This window comes from Astatotilapia calliptera, chromosome 4, assembly GCF_964374335.1.
Source record: "Astatotilapia calliptera chromosome 4, fAstCal68.1, whole genome shotgun sequence".
NCBI classification, from domain to species: domain Eukaryota; kingdom Metazoa; phylum Chordata; class Actinopteri; order Cichliformes; family Cichlidae; genus Astatotilapia; species Astatotilapia calliptera.
The window spans coordinates 19,681,685-19,708,318 of NC_137425.1; the positions used below are offsets into that span (position 1 = coordinate 19,681,685).

General features: G+C 37.2%; 1 pseudogene; it reads right to left on the minus strand.

Annotated features, from left to right (window-relative positions):
* Positions 1-482: 482 nt before the first annotated feature.
* Positions 483-3,218, minus strand: LOC113021548 (Ig heavy chain V region 6.96 pseudogene; annotated as a pseudogene).
* Between the last annotated feature and the right edge of the window lie 23,416 nt (positions 3,219-26,634).

Below are 26,634 nucleotides of genomic sequence, written 5' to 3' on the forward strand. Positions count from 1 at the left end.
TGATGATTTAATAAATAATTGGCTTTACTCTCCGTTTTTCTCTCCTCGTAAAACAGTTTTAATGCTTGAACAGATGTCAGGCAAAGAATGTTTCCCATTCATGTTTGCTATTTGAACATAATCAATAGAATAAAATGAAGCTTCAGTTTTAGCTGAACAAAGATATTGAAATCTTGTGTTTACTAACAACTGTTATAATGATTTGGTCGCTTTCCATCATAGTTTAAATGCTATTAGAGCTTCCATTTGAATAGCTGGGATGTCTGGTTAGGCCTGAAAGTATCCTCACAAATATAGAGGAGCTGCTTGTGATCGTTTTAACTGACTGCCATGTTTTATTAATTCTGGATACCTTTGATAATGACATCACTTACATGATGGCACTAGAGGAGAAAAGAATGGAGAGCATAGCTGAAAGATGCATGAGAAATTAAGCATAATGAGGAGTGTAGGATATTGTACAGGAGCTCCAACAACTTAATTCACTGTGAGTCTCGAGCACAATAATAAACAGCAGAGTCTTCAGTCTTCAGACTGTTCATCTGCAGATACACCTGCTGTTTGCTGTTGTCTCTGGAGATGGTGAACCGGCCTTGGACTGACTGAGAATAGTAGATGTAAGCACTGTTATATTGGATATAGGCGATCCACTCCAGTCCTTTTCCAGGAGCCTGTCTGATCCAGTGCATGCTGTAGCCTCCAAAGTTAAATCCAGATGTTGTACAGGTCAGTCTGTGAGATTCTCCTGGTCTTTTAACTGCAGGTTCAGATTCTGTCAGAGTCTGACAATCTGCACCTGGAACCAGTCACAAACAGGAACATATTAAAAAATAAACATAAAGTATATTGATGAAAATAAATAAATAAATAAATAAATAAATAAATAAATAAAAACAGAGAAAGAGTGTCACCTGCCCAACACACAGTTAAAAGTAGCAGTGCTGTCCAATAGTCCATGTTTAACTGTGTCGGCCCAATGTTGTGTCAGACTCTGTAAGCTGCCAGATAAGTAGAGCTGGAAGACAATGTCACATTTGCATTTCCTAAAAGTAGGAGAGGACTGGCAAATCACAACAGTGACCTTTACTTATTCAACTGATCTCATGTTACCAAAACTTTAAAGTTATCACAGGTTTCTTCTCAAAAACACATTTACAAAAGTTTATATATATTTTTTTTTAAAACCACAGCTGTTTTCATAAATAATGTAAATAAGGTAAGTGAAACTGTGGGATTCTCCAGGCCTTTTAATCACTGATTCATTCATTTTTAATCCTGCTGTAGATATTGCCATGTTAACCATTCCACATGCTCAAGCCTTTTTATTCAGTTGTGAAATTTTAGGAATATATTACTTTGCATTTGAATCAAGATGTAGACCTGTGTTTCAGAGCTTATGTAATGCTCACAGTACAGATACTACAAACCTATGATTTTATAGAATATGGTAGATTACAAATAATAAAGTGTTTAAAACAAGTTCAACCTTTGGTTGTTGACCCAGTGTTTTGAGTTAGTGTATTTTCAACTTTTTTGTAATGTATTTCTAAGGATGGTTAATGTTATATTGGTTGATTCATTCCTTTGGTCAGATTTAGTCTTGTTCTTTTACTCTTTGTGTTTGTGTAATCTTCCCTCAGTGTTCCTCGTCTGTTCCCTGTGTTTGGTCAGTGTGTGTCTTAGTGTGTATTTCTCGTATTTCCTGTTTTATTCTGACAATCTATTGTCCTCCTGAGCTATGTCCCAATTTAGAGGCTGCATCCTTTGGAGGACCCGGCCTTCGTAGTCTACGTGGGCCGGGTCCTTCGAAGACCAAGAAGGCTGGAAGTGCGAGGTTGTGAAATGGGACAATCTAGACTTCAGATTTGCATCACCAGCTGTCCGGTGTCCTCGTTGGCTCTAGTGAGCCTTGACTCAGTCAGCTATGAGCTGATGCGTAACCGACGTCTCCGAAAACGTCGGAGCACTTTTGCAAATATGTGAAATCTTGATAAACTGAGCAGATATTTGAAGTCTACACAGCTACATTCTTGCCTGAAAATATGTTAAAAGTTTATTGTGTAACCCAGAAAGAGTAATATTAAAACTAAGTAGCTGCCACCATTGTTGGAAACTGGAATTGGCTGGGCTGCGCTATGAATTCTACACCTGACCCAGCCTGTAAATCTGGGGAAATGAACGACGCATTTGTCAGCCGCATTTGGAGCAGCCTAAGAATTGGGAGAGCCTTCATCGCCTGGCTGTGATGTAATCGGCCTTCAAATGCAGCCCCTGAATTGTGACACTTGTGTGTCCATGTTCAGTTTTGCTTCCCCTGTATTGTTATGCCTGATTTATCCCTCCTGTGCTCCCATGTGTCACCACTCTCCCTAATCCCCCTTGTGTGTATATATATTGTGTGAGTTTCCACCTTATCCCTTGTTAGGTTGCCTGTTCTTCACCCCTTGTGTCTCTCAGGTGCCATGTTCTTTAATGTTTTCCCAGTTTAGGTTAGTTATTGCATTTTGGTTTTTCTTAATTTGTACTTCAAAGTTCTGCCCAATAAGCAGCTCGCCTTTTGTTACACCAGTTCCTATTTTCCTGTGTTGTCTGTGCCTGGGTCCTCTCTCTGCCTCATAAACGTCTGCAGCAGTAACAGTGGTCCATATAAGACTGAGGAAGGATGTTTTTCTCTAGTTTAAAAACTCGTAGTGACATGTTTTCATAGCATTTTATTGTTCGTTTTACTAAATGAATGATAGAAAAAAAATCATCCACCTTACAATGATTCTACAACCAGGAGGAATGTGCAGAATGTGACCCAGTTCATCTTGTTAGTTAGTTTTATTTTATTTATGTATGTATTTATTTTGTGTTTCGTTTTTGGAGTGGTATTGTGAGGTGGGAGCTTGTTGACTCTCCTTGCCTTTTTTGTAAATGCTACCACACACTGCTGGTTACATTTATAAATTTATGTGTGGTTCAGTAGGAAGAGGTTCACTATTAATATCCATATTTACAGAACATTGTATTGTTTTGTGTTGCTGCCTTTTGATTATTTGTGATGGTCTGTCAGTGGTGTGTATCACTGTGTGCATACGTGCACAGTAATAAACAGCTGTGTCCTCAGGCTGCAGATTCTGTCCTGTTATTGTCACTGTTTGAGCAGAAGTGTCTCTGCTCATGCTGAACTTGTTCTTTAAAGCATCATTTTTGCTTGTGCTCCCATCATACCACATGGTAAAAATCCAATCCATTTGTTTTCCATCCCGCTGTCTGATCCAGTTTGTTGCATAGCTGCTAGAAGTTAAAGAATAACCAGAGACTCGACAGGTGATGGTCAAAGACTGTCCAGGCTGCACAATCACTGAATCTGGCTGTATGAGATTAATACCGTACACACCTGTGGAGACAGAAATCAGCATTTAAACCATTATTCATTTAACTGTTTAGCATTTCTATTGTATTTAGTGTTGTGAATTCAAGAAATCTTCTCACAGGATGCAGCAGCCAGCAGCAGGATCAGAGCCACTGAGAACATGGTTGATGATGAAGCTGAACTCATCTCTGCAGTCTCATTGGAGCAGTCACAGGCTTAATTATGAGGAAGTTCATGGTGGTCATTTAAATAAAGGGGCTTTGCATTTACATTTGAAAAATTCAATGTGAAGATTAAGTGACTGGTGAAAAATTGGAAATATGTGTATGTTCTGTATTTTTTTGTTATTTTTTTATGTGATACATTTTCTCTTGTGTTTTTTAACTTGGCTTCTCATTTTCACTCTCATTAATTCTAAAAAAAGAGCACTGATGTTCTTGCAAATTTCAGATCCTTTTTTTTTTTGCTACTTTGCATCAATAGAGTAAACTGAAGCTAAAATTTGAGCTTCTCCCTATCAAATATATAATAGTCTTTAAATCCTGAACCAGATTTAAAGTGATTCTATTTACAGTTACTTGCAATGCTTTTTCTTCAAGAATTTAACAGCATGAATTTCTAGAAAGATGTGGAGAAATTATTTCAAACTGTCAGTATTTCTGCATCATTATTTCTCTCCTTCACCATCTGAGGAGTGAGCCCCAAATGATTCCCACATAAGACAAACAAATTAATTATGCCACCACGGTGGTTTATTACGTGTGATGCTTACATGATCACCTTCATGATGACATTAGGTCAAACAAGAATGCAGGATATAGCTCAGGGAATATGAACAAGTCACAAGAATTGCCAGAGACACACTAGACTGCGAACGTCCAAGTATTGGTTTCCATAAAAATAGGTACAAAAGTAAACAGACTGTGTAGACACCTGAAATAAAGGCTCTTGTTTCTTATATCAAAGCAAACATGGCAGTTTCAGGTGCTTCTTAAACATTGCCTGGACATCGTTAGACTTTTTAAAAAAGATTAGAAAACTAACAGTCTAATCCTTTATTAATGCTTTGTTCTTTATTCACAATTGCATAAATATAAAATTCTTCCATCATGTAAATGGCTAAAACATTCAACAGCAAGTACAACACGTTGCGTGATGTCTCAAGCAAAAAAGATTTCAAAGCACTGAGTAAAGCTTGTGTTTAACTTTTTTTCTTTTTTTACTTAAAGGAAAATAAGCAAAACTAAATAAAGAAAAGTGCCTTGAGAAAGTAATATAGACCACTCAAATGATGAAAACACAAACTTTTGGATTCACTGCTAATCTAAAAAAGCCAATTGACATCAGTATCATTAAATATTATTAGTATTAGTATAAATAATATTAGTATTTATCATATCAGTGCAAACTTTATAGCTCGTCTCATTAAGAGCAAACCTGTCTTGAACGCATCAGCAATAAGAAAGCTCCTACTGCCGTGGTGTTCTCATTGACCAGACTGTTTAGACTCTGAAAGGTTTTTGTACACATCTGTTGGTTTTCTGACTGTGTTTACCTGGTACAGTAATACACAGCAGTGTATTCATGCTGCAATTCACTGTGCTGCTGGAAGAATCAGATGCAGATTAAGAATAAATTGTAATCAAATAAAGTTCCCACATATCTTCAGAAAAGACAATTTGGTGATTTTGTGCCAACACCTGTAAAACTGAAAATAACTTTGTCTTTTGAGACAAGCTCTAACTTTAGGAAGACATTTCTATTGTGTTTAGTAGTGTGAATCTGAACTGATGTCAGGTTTTCTGTGCTCTTAATGATGCAGTCACACACAAGGTACAACCTGTACAGGTCACTAACACACACATTATCAATTATCCCAATCCTGGAATACTGCAGCAGAACCCATGCTGGCACAGGGGGATCATGCAAACTCCACACATAAGAGTCCAGGCTAATTAGCGTATTCTTTTCTATGCTGTATTTTACATGCCTTTATTCATTGTAATGTTACCACATGACAACAACCTAAATTCAAATCACTGAGATCAGATTGTTTTTGTCTTATTCCAGTGTTTGACAGTATTTATGTGACAATATTTGATACCCTGAATGAAAACATATTGGGAATGTTTTGGAAAATCATTCAGTATGAACACTGCAATCTTGGATGAAATTTATATGTGTCATTTAAAAACATAATAAAATATTAATATCTTGTTATATATCTAATATATAGTATGTTTTGTCTTTGGAAATGACAAAATTGCTGAAGTCTCATAAAATGTTGTACTCATATTTCAAAGGCCTTTACAACACATATAAATGTTTCTCAAATGGATAAGGTAGCTTATTTGAGTAGTTGTTGTACAGGTCTCCTAATGGTTTGTGTTATGATGGTTTGAATCTCGTCCATTGTTAATTGCCTTTTTTCCACCATTTTTGTCGCAACACATCATCATGAATAAAATAAACACCACAAAATAAATCAGTAGTATTTCACGAGTTACGTTATTATTGAACTTTGATTTTGATATTATTTATCTTTTCTAGTCTTTTGGTTTCTTTGTTAGAGTTCTGGTTTCTGTCTGTGCTCCTTAGTTGCTCTGTCTCCGCTGTATCGCCTTGTCAAGTCTTCATCTCTGTGTTATGTTTCCTGTTTTACTTGGAAGTCTATGTCTCAGGTTATTGTATCAGGTTTTGCTTCCCCTGTCTCATTAGCCCTGATTTGCCCCAGCTGTGTTTCCCTTCTGTGTCTCGTTCCCTGATTGCTCCCTCTGTGTATTTAAGCCCTGTGTTTTCCTTTGTCTGTGTCGTGATCTACTGTTTTATCCTGCTGTGTGTTCTGCCTGTCAGGCTGTTTAGTTTTTGTAGTTTTCTGTTTTGTTTTTTGGTTGTGTTTTATAATAAATGTCAGTCTGAGTTTACCTTCCACTTCCATGAGCCTGCACTTTGGGTCCTCTCTTGCCAGCACACGGCTTACATATAACAGGTAGTACAAACAAAAAGTGAAACTGAACCATATGAGCGACTCAAAATAAGGACAATAATGCAAGAAACCTGTAGTAATCAGGAGATAGTATTGGATTTTATACAGCTGCTCAAAGAACTTGAGTCACTGTGGTTGTCGAGCACAATAATAAACAGCAGAGTCTTCAGACTGTTCATCTGCAGATACAGCTGCTGCCTGCTGTTGTCTCTGGAGATTGTAAAACGGCCTTGGACTGACTGAGAGTAGTAAGTAGTGCTACCACTGCCCCAGATGTGAGCAATCCACTCCAGTCCTTTTCCAGGAGCCTGTCTGATCCAGTTCATATCATAGCTGCTGAATGTGAATCCAGAGCCTGTACAGGTCAGTGTGTGGGAATCTCCTGGTCTTTTAACTGCAGGTTCAGATTGTGTCAGAGTCTGACCATCAACACCTGTCAACAGAAATAAACAGGACAATAAAAAATAATTTATTTTTAAGCTAGAATATCATGAGAACATGTAATTAGTTTTTGAGTTCTACCTGCACAGCAGACAGTCAAAAGTAGCAATACTGTCCTACAGCCCATCTTGTTTAACTCTGTCTGTTCATTTTCAGCAGGCAGATAAGTAGAGGTGAAGACATCTAAACATTTGCATTGACTCCACCTACAAAGTAGGAGAACAGAAGTAGGAGAAGTGATTAATCGTTAAAAAGCTTTTACTCAAATTCACGTGAATTCAAATTCCAAAAAAATAACACATGTTTTATTCCCACATTTACAAAATTTGTACAATTTTAAGTGTGAACAGCTAATAGCTGTTTAGGAAAAATGTTGCAAAAATACTACTTCATACCTGTCAAGCTGTTATTTTTTGCATTTTTCAAAGATTTAACTAATGAAATTGCACAAATAATGTGTTTATGCAACAGACTGGTAGTAAGAAAGTGTCTAAAACCCTAAAAAGTTAATTCTGTTAGTCTGGATGTTGTGTTTTCAATGGGGGGAACTCATCCAAGTGACTTCTTTAGTCTCAGCTGAGTGCAGGTTTTCCCAACCTTGTAAAAAGTGCATTTGCACAATGACTGAAACTAGCACCACTTATCAACAATGGGCTGAGAGGTTAATTCCATGTTTATTAACAAATTGTCATTAACGCTGATCACAAAGAGTTGGGGAGTGGCTTGAATCACAGCATTGTAAGATGCTGGGATTGCATAGATGATCTTTCATGTTTTTACATAAATGTCCTCCCTGACTCCTCGCTCAAACCAGTGTTCCTTCTTGTCCAGGATGTGTGCATCCTCATCACTGAAAGAGTTACCACCGGCCTGTAGGTGTAAATAGGCTGGCCTGCCGAGTTAGCCATTCTGTGTTGTGTCATCTTCTTGCTAGAGGTTGTTTGGTGTCCACAATCTGTAAATAATGGCAAGTCTCCTGGCACTTAACAGCATATACTACATACAGTACAAACTGTATATAAACCATTTAAAATTGGTTTGTAACTAATTGTTGATAGTCTGTTTATCTATAGACACAAAACTGGCTCCCGTGTGGGAGGATGCTTTTGATAAGTGGTGAATGATAATTGGCTGAACCAAAAAAAACCCAAAGAAAATCATCTGGAAATGGTTAGGTAAAGAACCACCTTAAGAAAGACTGGAAAACTATTGCTAAAGAGCACTTTAAAAAATACAAAAAAGTCTGACTCCCTGGAAAGAGGTGACTCAAGACTTTGCATAGTACTGTAAATGTATTTCTTTGATTAGAATTTTTTAATGTCAATGAGTCTTTTTAACTCGATAAATACAGGAGATTTGAAAGTCACTTTGCATGGTAAAAAATTGCAGGGACTTCCTTGTGACAGGAATATTTTTTGTGGCTTAAGAAGACTTGATATCATATATGACAAATACATTTGACATATATTTCACATATTATAGGCCAACAAATTATTTACAGCAGTTAGCAATAAGCAATAAGCATATTGTGACAGTCAGTCTATTTTTATATACTGCTTATTAGGACACTCTTCTTTTCTTTTTAATTTAACATGCACTTGGGAGGATTTTGTACAGCTGTTTAACTACTTCCTGTCACTGTGACTCTCGAGCACAGTAATAAACAGCAGAGTCTTCAGTCTTCAGACTGTTCATCTGCAGATACAGCTGCTGTTTGCTGTTGTCTCTGGAGATGGTGAACCGGCCTCGAAATGACTGAGAATAGTAGATGCTGCTACTGTCATAATTGCTTGCAATCCACTCCAGTCCTTTTCCAGGAGCCTGTCTGACCCAGTGCATCCAGTAGTTGCTGAATGTGAATCCAGAGGCTGTACAGGTCAGTGTGTGGGATTCTCCAGGCCTTTTAATCACTGATTCAGACTCAGTCAGAGTCTGACCATCAACACCTGTAAAATCAAAAAGAAAATAATCTTTTAAGACAGGCTTTTAGTTCGAAAGCTCTGACTGTATTAACACAAAAAAGTTCTTGACCTGCCCAGCAGAGAGTTAAAAGCAGCAACCCTGTCCTACAGTCCATCATTCAAACTGTGAGTCCACTGATCTGTCATCGTCTCTACAGGCAGATAAGTAGAAGTGAAAGACACCTCAGTTTTGCATTGGCTCCTCCTCACTGCACGGACTGAGCTGAAATGAGTGTGTACATTGTGTTTGCAATGCATATGCTGAACAACTGTTTTCATAATGTACTCAGGTACATGAAAAAAAAAAACAGCAAACAGAAAAATCAAAAAGGCACTTAATATGCAATTGTTAGGTGTTGTAATGAGTGTCAGAGTTTTCCTATAAATTGAGATATTGGACTAGCAAGTGTATTAACAGAAATTAGCATAAACATGATTTTAAAATAAGGGGGAAAATATCTTCCTTGTTGAAGTCCACACAGTGATTTTTACACTGTACTAAAGCAAAAAAAAGAATCAACAAAAAACCCCACATTGAGCAGCAATGAAACCTCTGTGTAGATAACTAATGAATGAATTCTTGGTCTTGGTCTTTTCTAATCACTGTAATTCTAGCAGCCAGCATCTTATCACAATTAAACTCCTCTGATTACTTCATGTCACGGGGAAAATTTATACAACATGTCAGTTATGTTTTAATAATAGGTGAGTTTTTAATCTCCTTGCCCAGAAGAATTTCGAAAGGCAGAGCAGGCCATCTACTAATGAGACACATTTTGGCCTAGGAATGAATGTTTGAATAAAGCATGTTCTATACGTGCACCCTACAGGCTCTAGCATTTATCATAACATGTGAGTTTTCTCTCAGTAACCACCTCAGCCAAATTACATTACAAAAAACCCCACAAAATATTTAATAACTCATTTAGAAACTTGGTAACCTTTTTAATAAGTTGTGATATTTTATTAATATACTGAAAATATTTAGTTTTAGTTCAAGCTGCTGTGGTAATCACAGGACAGATACTACAAAGCTATGATTTTATAGAATATAGAATAGAATAGAATTAGAATAGAATTCAACTTTATTGTCATTGCACATGCACAGGTACAGGGCAACGAAATGCAGTTTGCATCCATCCAGAAGTGCTTTAGTGATATAGATATATTACAATATATATTAGCAATAATATAGATATGTGAGTATGGATGTGAATATGGAGCATAACTGCAGATTTCAGACAATATAAAGTGCTTGAAACAAGCTCAACCTTAAACATCTGCAGCAGTAATAGTGATCCATATAAGACTGACGAAGGATATTTCTCTGCAGAATAAAAAAAATAATTTTTGACACATTAAGGTTTATGTGTAGTGAAGTTTTTTCGTAGTACTTTATTGTTCCTTTTGCTAAATGAATGATTTAAAAAATGCCAATGAAGGGTTGGACGAATGAGGAGGGTCAGAGGAGGCATAAAGAGGCGGAGCAGCACATTTTAATGTGGCATAATTCTTATTGTTAATTATTTTTATTTTATTTTATATTGGTTGAGATTTATAGTGTGTGGTTCACTAGAGGTTTATTTGTTCAGATCAGTTTATAGTTTGAACCAAAGTTAGTTAAATATGTTTACATACTAATAATCACTAATAATCATATTTACAAAACACCTAATGTGGTGTGTTGCTGGTTGCTGAGTGTTTGTGCAGGTCTGTCAGTGGTTTGTATCACTGTAAGGTACGTGCACAGTAATAAACAGCTGTGTCCTCAGGCTGCAGATTCTGTCCTGTTATTGTCACTGTTTGAGCAGAAATGTCTCTGCTGTAGCTGAACTTGTTCTTTAAAGCATCATTGTTGGCAGTGCTTCCACCAGACCACATGGTAAAAATCTAATCCATTTGTTTTCCTTCCCGCTGTCTGATCCAGTTTGTTGCATAGCTGCTGTCAGTCAAAGAATAACCAGAGACTCGACAGGTGATGGTCAAAGACTGTCCAGACTGCACAATCATGGAATCTGCCTGGATGAGATCAATACTGTACACACCTGTGGAGACAGAAATCAGCATTTAAACCATTATTCATTGAAGTATTTAGCATTTCTATTGTATTTAGTGTTGTGAATTCAGGAAATCTTCTCACAGAATACAGCAGCCAGCAGCAGGATCAGAGCCACTGAGAACATGGTTGATGATGAAGCTCTTCTGTCCTCTCATTGAAGCAGTCACAGGCTTCACAGTTGTGAGAAAGTTCATGGTGGTTATTTAAATAAAAGGGCTTTGCATTTGCATTGCGAAAATTCAATGTGAAGTTTCAGTGGAATTGGAAAATTGTCTACTTTCTATTTTTTTTTTTTTCAGTTCATTTTTTATATGCTACATTTTCTCTGGTGTAAAAAGTGTGATTTTTCTTTTTAAACTTGATCTCTCATTTTCAGTCTCATCAATTCTGAAAACTAGATCAGACTATATAGATCTGTACAGATCTAAACTTCATAGATCTAGAGAAATGAAAACATTACTATAGATCTCACGTCTCTTTTTGTTTGTGTGAGGAGAAATTTGTTAGAAGGCAAAGAAACTTACAACTCAGATATCTATTTTTTTTACATGCGCATGGGCGGTCACTGCTCAACAGATGTGACACAGAGAAACCGCCCAGGGCATTCAGAACATGCTTTATTTATACTTCAAGCAAGTTTCCACAGCAGTAGGAGTGGCATGTATGGAACTGATAATATTTCCTTAAAAGGAGAAAACCTTTCACTTATCTGCTGAAAAAGGAGGTAACTTGGTATGTATAGAAATTCAGACATTCCCATAAAAGGAGAGAAAGAGAGAGAGAGCGCCAGCTTGTCTGTTAAAACAGGAGGTAGTATCGTATGTCACCGCATTCCTCTACACATATGGCTTCAATCTCTCTTCCTGTGTTGGTTCCAATTCACAAGCTCTTCTTCCTTTAAATGAAGCTACAAATAAACATAACACAAAACCAAAAAATCTTATATCAGTTTGCTACTTTGCATCAATAGGATAAACTGAACCTGCATTTTGAGCTTCTCACTATCAAAAATGTAATTGTCTTTTTACAGCTATTTGCATTGCTCTTTCTTCAAGAATTTAACAGGATGAAAAAAAGTTCTCGATAGATCTGGAGAAAATGATCAAAACTGTGGGCATCTCTGTGTCATTTTTTCATTGCTTTATAGTCACAGGCGTGAGCCCAAATGATTCCCACATAAGTAAAAAAAAAACTAATTACCATCAGCCTATCTAAACACAGTGGTTTATTAAGTTTGCTCATGTGATCACCTTCAACTCAGACAAATATGAAGAACTGCCAGAGACACACCGGACTATCAACATCCAAGTACTGGCCATTTATTTATTTATTAACCTTTATTTAACCAGGAAAATCCCATTGAGATTAAAAACCTCTTTTTCAAGGGAGACCTGGCCAAGATAGGCAGCAGCAGGTGTCTCACAGTTACAGAAATTACTCAAACACAGGCAGCAACAACACACATGCAACAATAAGTGAAAGAATACAAATAAAATAAAATAAAATTCAAAAAAATTCAAAAAAAAAAAAATCAGTTAAAAATCAGTTTGTGTGTACCCATAAAAATGGGTACACACAAACAAGTAAATAGATTGTGCAGACACCTCTGAAAATGTGGGTTTTTTACTTTGCTCACAGCAAACATTTTGACGTCAGATAACCATTGGCTGCTAGTCATGGTTGAAAAATAGTTTCAAAATGAAAGTTAAACCTATTTCCAGATGTTACTTAAATGTCACCTTGAGGTGCTTAGACTTTCTATCAAGACAAAGCTTCTGTTTAACAACTGGTTTCTCACTTAAAACAAAATAAACAAAACGAAATAAGAAAAGTGCCTTCAAAAAGTAATGAGATGAAAAAAAATATACCACTCGAGTGATGAAAACTCACAGTGTCACACTTTTGGATGCACTGCTAATCCCACTGAGCCAATTGATTCCACATTTTTTTGACAGCATTCCTGTGTTTATGATGCTGAAGCAAGAATTGCATTAAGTTCACAATTTAGTTTAGTAGAAATATAAAATAATGGCAGTATATTTATGTGGAGGAAGCATATCACAATATTAAATGGTGCTTTTGTCCTCTATATGCATGTTGAAATTAACACTGCCATTGAGAAAGGCAAAGGAACTAATTTCTATCTGATGGAGGCTTTTAAAAACTTTACATCTGAAACTGTGTTAAATTTGGTTTCTCAGTACTGTTCACTAAACTCAATAGTGGTCTGAGAGCACCTCCTCTGGTGACTCTATGCTACAAATGCACAGGCACTTTGTGTTACTGTGGCTGTGGGGTACAGTTATACACAGCAATGTCTGCAAGTTGCAGATTCTGCCCTTTTAATGTCAATGTGTTGATAGTGTAGTCCATTTAAAAAAAGTAAAACCTTCAAGTAGCTGCTACGAAAAGTTTAAAAAGAGTTTAAAAAATAATTTACTGACATATTTTTGTAAAAGTTACATTAATAAAAGAAGAAGAAAGAAGAGCTTCTGGTACTGTTAGTATAGGATATTTTTAGAGTCACACCCAGCTGCTAAGAACAGCTCAATTCCAGGGTTGATATTAGATTCTAAAAATTATTATGAGATACTAGTGGACCAGAATTACTACCAGCAGAGCCTTTTTCCACTTCTCCACCTGGTTCACAACTTCAGGTAGCACCGCTGCAGACAGAGAGACATATGTGAGTCAGTTTTTTTTTATTTGTTATTTATTTTCTGTTGGTAAAAAGCAGTGTTTGTATGCCTATTTAAATATAAATTTACTGTCGTTTTTGGAAATGGTAAACTGCCCTTTCAACAAACTCTTTATTCATATCCCCTTTACAGCACATGTATGGATGTGTGTTGTATGTTGCTGAGTATTTGTGATGGTCTGTCAGTGGTTTGTATCACTGTGTCCCTACGTGCACAGTAATAAACAGCTGTGTCCTCAGGCTGCAGATTCTGTCCTGTTATTGTCACTGTTTGAGCAGAAGTGTCTCTGCTGATGCTGAACTTGTTCTTTAAAGCATCATTTTTGCTACTGCTCCCATCAGACCATATGCAGAAAATCCAATCCATTTGTTTTCCCTCACGCTGTCTGATCCAACATGTTCCATAGCTACCATCAGTCACAGAATAACCAGAGACCCGACAGGTGATGGTCATAGACTGTCCAGGCTGCACAACCCTTGATTCTGGCTGGTTGAGATCAATACAATACACACCTGTGGGGACAAAAATCAACATTATAGTCATTACTCATTTGGCATTGCTATTGTGTTTATTATGTGAATCCAACAAAGTTTCTTACAGGATGTAGCAGCTCCCAGCAGGATCAGGGCTACAGAGAACATGATTATTACTGAAGCTGAACTGATGTGAGGTCCGCTTTCCTCTCACGCACTTCAGTTATGAGGAAATTCTTGATCTTCATTTGAATAAAGCAACTTTGCATTTTCACAACTGGTGCACAACTGATGAAAGACACTCCAACTAATACATGTGACCATTTAATTCTGAATTAGATCACACTTGTCTGTGTAATTAATTTCACTATCCCATGTATTTAATTACATGAGCCAAGGTCCAGGTCACTCTGGAACTACAGAGAATATGGTTTATGCTGAAGCTGAACTGATGCGCTGACTAATCAGTCTAATCTAATAATCTTGAATAAAAAATTCTGAATTCAAAATGTATTTAAACCACAGACATACAGAGAAATATGGAGCCCCAAGAGCAAAAAAACAGGACTGTAAAATGCAAAAGTGCACTTGGTACAGATTTAACGTTTAAACAAATGATTTGAAACTGAGCTGTTCTTCAAATTTAACATTTTGTCTTGAAGTAACTGTTTATTGACTCCCATATTTTTTATATTCATACTCTGTATGACTACACAATCTTCATATGGGGAAGTAAAATGCACTGTTGTTCGAGTTTCACTTTTGTCTGGCAAAGGGAGCAGAAAGATGATAAACAGCTGAGTCTTCAGTCCTCAGACTGTTCAGCTGCAGATACAGCTGCTGTTTGCTGTTGTCTCTGGAGATGATAAAACGGCCTTGAAATGATTGAGAATAAAAGATGTTGCGACTGTCATAATGGCTTGTAAGCCACCCCAGTCGTTTTCCAGGAGCCTGTCTGAGGTCATATAGTAGCTGCTGAAGGTGAATCCAGATAAAAAAAAATTACACTGTGTTAATTGGTTACGCTTGTCAGCCACAAGAGAAATCAAAAAGACACAAAATACAATTCTAAAGTGTCAGAGTTTATCTGTCACTGACGCAGTCACACACTTTACTTCAATTATGAGCATGTTCTTGGTGTCTGTTTGGAAAAAAGGAACTTTGCATTTGCAGTTTCTTATGTAAACAGAATGATGCATATTTGTTCTTTACTACACACGAGTATCGTGACGTACCTTTGATGCTTGTACAGATGTGAAGCTCTCTGCTCATGGCTGGAGTTTGGGAATAATGAATCAGCAGTATAAACTGCAACTACAGTCAAACTAATCAAACACAAATGATGTTGAAACCCTGCACATGGTTATTGTTTGCAGCTGTTGTTTATAGAGAGTATTCCACAAGGATTCACTTGGACTATGTTATTTCAGGTGCAAAGACAGTCTAATTCACAGTCCTGACTCATCCACTCCAGTCCTTTCCCTGCAGACTGTCTGATCCAAGCTATGCAGTAGCTTTCCACAGAACAGAGACCTGACAGGTGATGGTCAGATGCTGACCTGGCTGCACTAAGACACAGGCTGGCTGTGTCAACTATTCACACTTCACACCTGTAAAAAGATAAAACATTTTTTTGTGATAAATTGTTAAAGAACTGCTGAACATGACAGATTTAAACAGACTCACATTCAGCTGCCAAGAGCAGTAACAGAGTTTGCTTGTGGACCTGATGTGGTGCGATCTCCACTCCAGTCTGATGTCATGTCTTTATGAATAACAGGAACATCTAAAACATCAGTGTAACTGTGAAAGAATTCAGTTCACTCCAGCTTATAAAAACACATGCAAATAGAGAAAACAAATGCATATTAAGAATCCACTGTAATCAAATAAAGTTCCCACACATCTACAAGATGGAGAATTCGACTATCGAGTACCAAAAACAGGAATATCTCAGCTGTGCCCATCTTATATAATGTCCCTTAGAAACATAAATATTTTTACTGTAATGCTTGCAGTGTTTCCATAATCTCAAATATATTATTATTATTATTATTATTATTATTATTATTATTATTATTATTATTATTATTATTATTATTATTATTATTATTATTATTATTATTATTATTATTATTGTTGTTGTTGTTGTTATTAATAGTAGCAGTAGTAGTATTATTATCCTGCCATCTGCCTGTCAGACAGTCAAGGGAGTCAGGTAGACTGAACAGCAGACTGGAGAGCTTATGTGGTTATAAAACAAAAGCTTCAAATATTTGTTGCCTGAGTTACTAGTTGTCATACATCTGAGATCTGAGATTGAATTATCACTATGACTCATAATTTGCTAGAAGATGCTGCAGGGGCTATGGAGCAAAGAGTGATTTACATGCAGTATTGTTATATTATATTCCATATAAGGCTGCTTGTATACCCTGTAAATCTGCGATGTAGTGTTTTTATCAAGGTGATATATGCCCTCATAAACAGTACAGGATCTTCTCAGTTTATTAAGAATGTTTGGCCAGAAATCTATGATATACATTTATGATTATCCCAGAGATAACTGCAGGGCATCATTAAATAAATAAACAAACAAACACGAAATAGCTTGTGTTCATCCCACTTACACACTAACACTGTTTGGTTGAAGAGACTTCATGGAAACAGCAACTCTCTGCATATATGCAATATGACATGAAAAACAATAATGTTTTTAAGAATTAAGTAATTTGTTACAATAAATTAATATACATTGTACATTGTTTTTTTGTTTGTTTGTTTTTGTTAAAGAGGCCTGTCCATAATAATAATTATAATATGACTTCTGAGACCTGATGACTTTTTGTCTGAGACCTGAGGATGTCCTAAAATGTACACCATACATGACTCATATTTACATTTATCACTTATGTGTGGTTGTGTGTTGCTTGTTGCTGAGTATTTTTGCAGGTCTGTCAGTGGTTTGTATCACTGTGTGGTAACGTGCACAGTAATAAACAGCTGTGTCCTCAGGCTGCAGATTCTGTCCTCTTATTGTCACTGTTCTAGCAGAAGTGTCTCTGCTCACACTGAACTTGTTCTTTAAAGCATTATTGTTGGCAGTGCTCCCATCATACCACATGCAGTTAATCCAGTCCATTTGCTTTCCATCACTCTGTCTGACCCAACATGTTCCATAGCTGCTGTCAGTCAAAGAATAACCAGAGACCTGACAGACGATGGTCAAAGGCTGTCCAGGCTGCAAAACCCTTGAATCTGGTTGGATGAGATCAATACTGTACACACCTGTGGAGACAGAAATCAACATTATCACCATCATTTATATGAATATTCAGTGTTTCTAATGTGTTTTTTAGATTATATCCAGCAAAAGCTCCTCACATGATCCAGCAGCCAGCAGCAGTATCAAAGCAAACATGATTGATGCTGAAGCTGAAATGATGTGAGCTCATTTGTCCTCTCAGTGAAACACAGACTCACCAATCCTCTTTTCACCACTTTTTCATTTGCATATTTTTAAATAACTTATATTTACATATAATATTATATGTTATTTTTGACCAGAGAAAGTGCTTTTATTTTAATGGCATGCTTGTGTTTTTATTTAATGTGACCATGTAAATGATTAGCTTAATAAACCTTTTTTTTTCTTATCAATTATAAAGCTATGTCAAATAGAATGTAGTTTATTTTCATGGAAACTGAAAACAGAAGTTTTGCCACTAAATATATTATTTTATTATCAGCATAGACCAATGACTTTTGATAAATTGGTGTAACAAAATGTAAACAAAACAAAGTCAAGGAAGACTAACAAATGCCAGCTCCTCTAGTGTTCTGGTTGTTTTGCTGAAATCTAATGAAATCTAAACCAATCGAATTGCCACTAAGTAATCTTTAAATTACAGCTTTTAGTTCAAAAGCTCTAATGTTATGAATACAATTTTTAAAATTCTCCATATTAACTTTTATTTTTAATGGGGACAGAAAGACATAATATTTTTAAATCTTTAAGGACAAAATATGCTCATTTTTCCTTTATAATTTTGAAGTTTTTAAATTTAAAGAAACTTTAAATAAACTGCTTAAGGGGTTAGGGAGCTTCATAAAACAATAAAACATTACCATGCAATTATTAGTTTAGGATTGTGTCATTTAAAATGATTACTGTATTTTGTAAAATGTCCTAACAAATTCACAGTGAGTTTTGAACACAGCATTCAAACAGTCTTATTGTCTTTATAAAACAGTTGCTATCTGGTGTCGTGTCTTGAGACGACATGTCTATAAACATGTCTTGAAATGTCTTCGCAATTAGTGAGAGTACCATCTGCTTTTACTACAGTCAGTAATCAGGAACGATTTACCAAAGTGTTTCAGTGTTTAGTCAAATGCTGCTTGACAAAATAGTAAATCTGGAAGAGATGGCCTTGAAAACTTTTTTCGTCACAGTCCAGAGTTTTCTGTGGCCTCTTAAGTAAAACCACATTTGACACATGCCATTCACTGTCTCTGGAGAAAGACTATTTAAATCAGAAAGAACATTTACAAGTGAACCCAAGCAGAAACCTTCTTAGCATGAACACTGACTGGGAAAATCTTTAATAATACACAGTTACTATTGTATTTCTATTTTATTATTCTCCCATTGTGTGTAGTTGTGTGTCTCTGCTTGCTGAGTATTTGTTCAGGTCTGTCAGTGGTTTATATCACTGTGCGTTAATGGCGTGCACAGTAATAAACAGCTGTGTCCTCAGGCTGCAGATTGCGTCCTGTTATTGTCACTGTTTGAGCAGAAGTGTCTCTGCTGATGCTGAACTTGTTTTTTAAAGCATTATTGTTGGCAGTGCTCCCACCACTCCAAATAATGTTAATCCATTCCAGTGGGTTTCCTTCATGCTGTCTGACCCAAGCTGTTCCATAGCTAGTTACAGAATAACCAGAGACCTGACAGGTGATGGTCAAAGACTGTCCAGGCTGCACAATTCTTGAGTCTGGTTGGATGAGATCAATACTGTAAACACCTGTGGAAACAGAAATCAATATTATTACCATCATTTATCTGACTATTCAGTGTTTATTAGAGTGAATCCACTAAATGCTCCTCACAGGATCCTGCAGCCAGCAGCAGTATCAGAGTGAACATGATTGATGTTGAAGCTGAAATGATGTGAGCTCATTGGTCCTCTCACTGAAACACAGAAGCACCACTCCCTTTTAAGTAACTGTTTCATTTGCATATTTTTAAATAAATTAAATTTAAATATAATTTTGACCAGACTGCATAGTAAAGTGTTTTTTGTTTTGTTTTGTTTTATTTGTTTTCTTCAAAGACTTAATAATTAATTATTTACAGGTTCAAACTAAACATTTTTGACTGTTGCTGAGTATTTGTGCAGGTCTGCCAGTGTTCAGCCTCTGACTGACAGCAGTTATCAGATTGATAAACCTGAAGTCCTGTTTTGTTTTAAATGAATTACAACCATGTCAAATCAAATTTGTATTTATTTCCATATAAACTGTATACATTATGATACAGAGCATTTTAAATAACATTTTCACTGCCGCTGAATTTATTATTTTTTTCAATATAGACAAAGAACTGAACTATGAGAAACTGTCTTAACAAAAAATAAAATAAATATTTATTTCCGTACTAACACATCTACTGATTCTGACTCCAGTGAAGTAAGGATCTTTTCCAGAACAACTAAAAACAGGCACAGAGTTTAGTTGATGGTGTATAAGCAGCATCCAAAGTTCAGTTTTGCTTCCTCCTCTGAAAACCAAAGTTATTCTCTTGAAATGACAAAAACATACAAACAATTTGCACTTTTGGACTTGAAGAATAGCAGCAATGCTAAAGGTGCTAGTTAGTAGAATGGGTAGGACTGCCTATATTGATGTATCCAAATAAAGGATTGAGACTTAAACTGTTGTTCAGTCTTTCTTATTTTTAAGATGTTTGTATTTGTGAGAAAATGAAAATAAAGATTTAACATGAATAGCTAATAAATGTCCCATAAAATGAGCATTGAGTTAATTGCAAAGTCTCAGAAGCATAGAAAAGTAAAGTTAATCACTTTATCCTCCCAACTTTTTTAACTGAAGTTTACACGATGAACCACAACTCTGCTGATCTTGCCATTTTCGAAAAGAAGATACTTGACAGCACCTGCCCTCTAGTGGTCTGATGGGAGCAGCAACTGTAATGTCTCTGTTCTAAAATATGCATATTTCTCTCAGTGATACTTTGACAGTAATATTAGCCAGCAAAATGTTTTACATGTAGTCACTGTCCTATGTGATATTGTCACATTAGTAACCCTCTACAGTCCTTTTTCAGGTGTCTGTTTGACTTAGACAAGAGGATTTACTGACTGTGAATCTGTTGGATTCTCTAGACCTTTTATTCACAGGTTCAAACTCGCAGTCTGACTGTCAGGACTTGTAAAATATAATAATTTACAATAAGTCGGTAATAAAAAGATCAGGCATAACATTGTAACCACTGACAAGTGAATTGAATAAATATAATGTCACGTGTGCGTGGGACATTTTAGGGAGCAAGTAAACATTTTGATGCCAAATTTGATGTATTAGAAGCAGGAAAAATGGAATTTGAGGATTTAAGTTTGATATGGACCAAAATGTGATGGTTCGACGAATTCTCTCCCCTGGTCTGGCTTCAGGGTTGGACACCTGTAACCCTGTCCCAGGCAGGGTACACTGGTCCTGAGATTTAATTTTATCCATAAAGGTTCAATATTACAGCTACTGGTATTCCCGCTCTGACTTGTTTCCAGCGAACTCCACCAGTCCAAACCCCACTGTTGAACCACTTAAGTTGTACAGTGGGTGTTGAACATCTTTGGTCACAAACTAGTGACTGAAAGAATAAGATCGCGGATACAAATGGCAGAAAGTAGTTTCGTTTGAAGAATGGCTGGACTCTCCTTTAGAGATAGGGTGAGGACTTCAGTCGTTCGAAATGGGCTCAGAGTAGAGCTTCTGCTCCTCCATATTGAAAGGAACCAATTGAGGTGGTGTGGGCATCTGATTGGGCAGCCTCCTGGGTGAAGTGTTCCAGGCATGTCCCATTAGAAGGAGCCCCCTGGGACAGACCATTGACACATAGGATCATTACATCTCGCAGCTGGCCTAGGAACACCTCGATGATCTCCCACATAAGCTAGAGGAGGCTGGGGAGAGGGAGGTCTGGACTTCTCTACTTAATGAGACAAGACCTTTGACAGGCAGAAGACAATGAATAGCTGAATTCATGGATGGAGGGATGGGTTAAGTTATTTTGAATTTTTCTGTTGGACAAACCTAACAAATGGGACTGATAGGATCTGACTGGCAAGGCTGCTCAGGTTTTCTTATCTTAACAATGTTAGCAGGGAAGACACCTGGAAGATTTCGAGGTAGTTAGTACTGGGCAAATCCCCTCACCTACATCGGCTCCAGCTGACCTCTGTATACCTACTAGCTAACAGTCACAGGATAAGAGATTGGGACTTTTTGAACAGAGAGCCAAAACAGATTTCCTGTACAGAAATTGTGGGCCCTGCAGATTGACATACTGCATCAGTGAGAGGACAGGAGAGGTCACATCAGTTCAGCTTCAAGGTCAACCATGTTCTCTATATCGCTGATGTTGCTGTTAACTTTAGGATCCTGTAAAAAACTTTCTTGTATTCTCTCTAATAAACACAAGAGAAAAACGGATTAATCAAATGAGTAATAATGTTGATTTCTGTATTGCATTGATCTCATCCAGCTAGATTCAAGTGTTGTGCAGCCTGGGCAGACTTTGACCATCACCTGTGAGGTCTCTAGGTATTTCTTGACTAGCTATGACTAGTGACAGGATGGATCAGGCAGGGTAAAGAAAACTAAATGGACTGGATTAACTGCATATGGTCTGATGGGAACACTGCCAATAATGATGCTTTAAAGAACAAGTTCAGCATGAGCAGAGACACTTCTGCTCAAACAGTGACAATAACAGGACAGAATCTGCAGCCTGAGGACACAGCTGTTTATTACTGTGCATGTTTACCACACAGTGATACAAACCACTGACAGACCATCACAAATACTCAGCAACACATAACACACAACCACACACAAGTAATAAATGTACAGAAACACAGACCCACACACACACACACACCTTTTGTCATGGTCCTGAGTCTGAGGACTCAGTGTTTTGTGTTCCTTATGCTTTTGTTCATTCAGAGTGTGTATTCTGTTGTGATTTTGCCATTTGTTAGGTTTCTGTTCTTTGCCTGCCTGCTTCCACTTCTCTGTGTTCCCTCTGTCTGTTCATGGTGTTATTGTGTCTGCTCATGAGTCTGCCTGTCAAGTTCAGTGTCCGGTCTGGTTCTCTGTGTCTGTTAGTTTCCTGTTTTATTCTGAAAGTTCATGTCTCATGTCAGTGTGTTCAGTTTTACCTCTCCCCTGTCTCGTTAGCCTTATTGCTCCCAGCTGTGTCTCCCTCCTGTGGCCCATTCCCTGATTACTCCCCGTGTATTTAAGCCCTGTGTTTTCCTGTGCTCTCTGTTGTGTTGTCTGTTTAACTCCATGTCAGTCTGCATTATTCTGTTACCTGGTATTCATTCTGCGTCTCTCTGCCATCTCTCTTTGTGCATTTCGCTCCTCCTCCCGTGAGTGTCTGGTTTAAGTTTTGTTCTTTAGTTTTCCCAGTTTAGGTTTGTTTACTCCCCGCTCTGCTCTTCCTGTTTTGACACTTTATCACCTCTGCAAATAAATTTTCACTCGCACCCCAGTCAGTGCCTGCATCTTGGATCCTTTTCTCAATTCACCACACGACTGCTGTGCAGCCGTGACACCTTTAGCTAGCAACACACTGTGCAACAAACTGTAGACACAGTTTGTGTGTTTGCTGATGTTTGTTTAGCTGATAGAAACCTTGAATTTGAAATTGTCTGCTAAAAACACAGTACTCCCTTTATGCTCCTTTTGCTTCTTGTTTGTAGCAGACATCTGCACTCGTTTTAGTATTGCCTCGAAAACAAAAAAACAACAACAGCAACAACAAAAAACAACATATCACTTTAACCCCTGACAATTGCATGCATGCAATTGTGCCTGTTTTATCTCTTTTTATGCCACATCCCCAAGTGATTAATACATGAACATGATTGCTTTCATGTGTTTCCGTTTGGGCTCAAATCAGTTTGATGTTTGAAGGTTTGCAGTGACATGAAACAAATATCTCACCTCAAACATGTTAAACCAAAAGTAACAAGCCTGTTTTGAGTCAAAAGTACATATATTTGGTTACAAATGTAGGAAGTAAAACTAAAAGGTTGTCAGAAAAATGGCAACTTAAGTAAAGTTCAGATACCTGAAAAAAAGAGAGCGCTTGCAGGTACTATTCTCAGTCAGTTCAATGCTGGTTTATCTTCAGTGACAACAGCAAACAGCATTTCAAACATTTCATTGTCAGAGGTATCCACGGTGATCAGTTAAAGTGATCACAAACAACTATTGATGGAAAGACAGTGTTCACCTGACATAAAAACAAGCATTAGAACTGTTTTACCAGGAAAGAAAGGCCGAGAAAATTCTCAATTAACTCAGTTATCAACCAATTAAAACACAAAACAACCTTAAATTTATTATTTATTCATTTTTATTTTATTTATTTATTTTCAAAAAGGTCTTGTGTCACCACTTCTTCATATCTTGCTTCAAAGTAATCAGTCTTTCTTGTCATTTTTTAAAGTGGTGTGAGCAATACTTCTTAAGGGTTTCTGTTCATATTTTTCATTTGGACACTGGCTGCTTTTTTCACTCCACACTTGTACCTGACCATTTTGAGAGGATTTTTTAAGCAACTTATCTCTCATCTATCAATCAATCAAATAAATAAACAGCTGTGTCCTCAGGCTGCACATTCTGTCCTGTTATTGTCACTGTTTGAGCAGAAGTGTCTCTGCTGACGCTGAACTTGTTTTTTAAAGCATCATTTTTGTTAATGCTCCCACCACCCCATATGATGAGAATCCACTCCAGTTGTTTTCCTTCATGCTGTCTGATCCACGCTGTTCCATAGCTAGTTAAAGAATAACCAGAGACCTGACAGGTGATAGTCAAAGACTGCCCAGAGCCCTGTCTTCTCCCTGTGGTCTTTGCGAACACACTGAACATATAGGTGTGAATGTGAGTGCAAATGGTTGTCTGTTTCTGTGTCTTGGCCCTGCAACAGACTGGCGACCTGTCCAGGGTGTAGCCTGCCTCTCACCCTATGACAACTGGGATAGGCTCCGGCGTCCCCCGTGACCCTGAAAAGGATAAGCGGAAGCGAATGGATGGATGGATGGATTTAATATTTTTATCCAAATGTAAAATGTTTTCTTTTAAAAATGACAAATCTTGATGATCCCCAAGCCCCCGATGCTGGGGGCAAAGGGGTTGAACTGCAGTTTAACCCTCCATGAGTCAAGTCTTTTATGCAAATATCAGAATCAGAATCTCTGCTAAAAGTTCATATAAACCATATACAACCACCAAACAAACGAGGATTAAAGGATCAGTTACTTAATTGTGCTAAGGTCCACTTAACATAAACAATGTAGCCAAGAACTCAGCCGACTTCATGTAACCACAAAAGGTATATCTGGCAGAGATCTCACAGATTCTCAAACACCGAGTTTTACCATGCTTCAGCCAAAATTCCCTGCTGCAAAAGAAGACCACAAAAATGCAAGCTTTCCAAATAGCAACAAAGCTTCGCTTACTGGGCCAGTTTCCTCCGTTGTTCTCCGCCGGTAGCTGATAGCCATTGGAGCTACTGATAATGGCGACACTAACAGAAGGCATCAGAGCCACTCCATTTCAGAAGCATAAATCTTTGCACAGATTATGTTTACATATTGATTACTAATTTTCTGGATTTAAATGTGAGCCAAAACATATTTTCAAACTGGTTGAAGGCTACAGAATAAAAAAATAAAAAATCTACTTCCTTTTTCTGTGTATTAGCCTTGGTAACTTTGACACAGTAACATCTGCTGCAATAATTACACCTCCAGTGAAATGTTATAAGTGTTAGCTTTATTTTGATACCAAGATTGTTTACCCAGAGTTTGTAATTGCAGAGAAATACTCCATTCATTTTGGGGATGTCATTTCCGAGCAGGAACCTCAGAAAGCCCCTGGAGGGATTAACAGGTGAAGACAGCTGCAGTACATATATGTGGTCACAATTTACATTTGAGGGTTTTAGAACAATTAAAAAAACATTGTGAGTTAAATGGACATGATCTTTTTTTTAGTATCATTTATTATTACTATCATGTCATCATATACTATACTTGATCAGCTTAAAAGTGAACGGGCATTTAAAAGCAACAGTGGTCCGGGGGCTCCTCCTGTGGTGGTTTCATGTTACAACAGCTGAGGTACTGAAGAGTTTTTGTTTAGGTTTGCTGATGGTTTGTGTTACTGTGGCCGGCTCTCTGGCACAGTAATACACAGCTGTATCCTCAGGCTGCAGATTCTGTCCATTTAACGTCACTGTGTTGCTGGAAGAGTCTAATTCAGCACTGAACTTGTTATTTAGTGAATCTTTCACAGCAGTGTCTCTACTAATCCACTCCAGTGGTTTCCCTGCAGGTTGCCGGATCCAATGTGTCCAGGCGTCGCTAAGCGAATAAGAGACCTGGCAGGTGATGGTCAGAGGTTGACCTGGCTGCACAGTCACAGCAGTCGACTGTGTCAGCTGTTCACACTTCACACCTGTTTAAAAAAAGAAAAAAAAAAGTTTTGTGACCAATTCTTAAATCATGCTACAAAAGAAGAACTGCTGACAATGACAAATGTAAAGATACTCACAACCACCAGCCAAGAGGAGTAAGAGAGCTACAGGAAACATGGTTGTTGATGAATCTTATGTAATATCCCTACAACCCTACTGAAGTGATGTTTTTATAGCTGAGTGGAAAATGAAATTTGCATAGAAGAAAACATATAAACCATCCGTACAATAAGAAGCTGACAGTTATGTGTGGAGTGCAAATACTATTATGGAAAACGAACATACTCTATTTTGATCTCATTAGATTTCATGCCAATAAAACACGTGATTAGTCTGTTTTCTTATCAGGTTATTTAAGACAGTTAATCAAAGTGTGGCTCATAAACAGTGTTGGTCAAGTTACTTGAAAAAAGTAATCAGTAACTAATTACTTTTTTTTTTTTTTTTTTGGCCTGTCCCGTTTGGCTCTTTTGCCATCAGAATTGTTGTCTAAAGGCAAAGAAAGATGCCCAACGGATTTACTTTACCAAACTGACCATCCCAGCCTTGCCGTAATGGTCCATTTGATTCACCTTTTATTGTTTATTTTATTTTCACTTACTGAATACGGGACAGACTTGACTGGGGGAAAGAAGGTTGAGAAAGAAAGAGGGAAAGAGAAACAGCTGAGAAGAGGGACGGGGGAGAAGGGCAAAAGACAAAAACCAACAGAACGGGTAGAGAAAAAAAAATGCATATATCAATCACCTGGGTCACCTGCTGAGAAAGAAAAAAGAAAGCAAGCAGAAGAGAACAAGAGTAATAGAATAAACAACATCACAATGATATATGGGAAATGGTATGGTAAATACTAAATGTTAAAC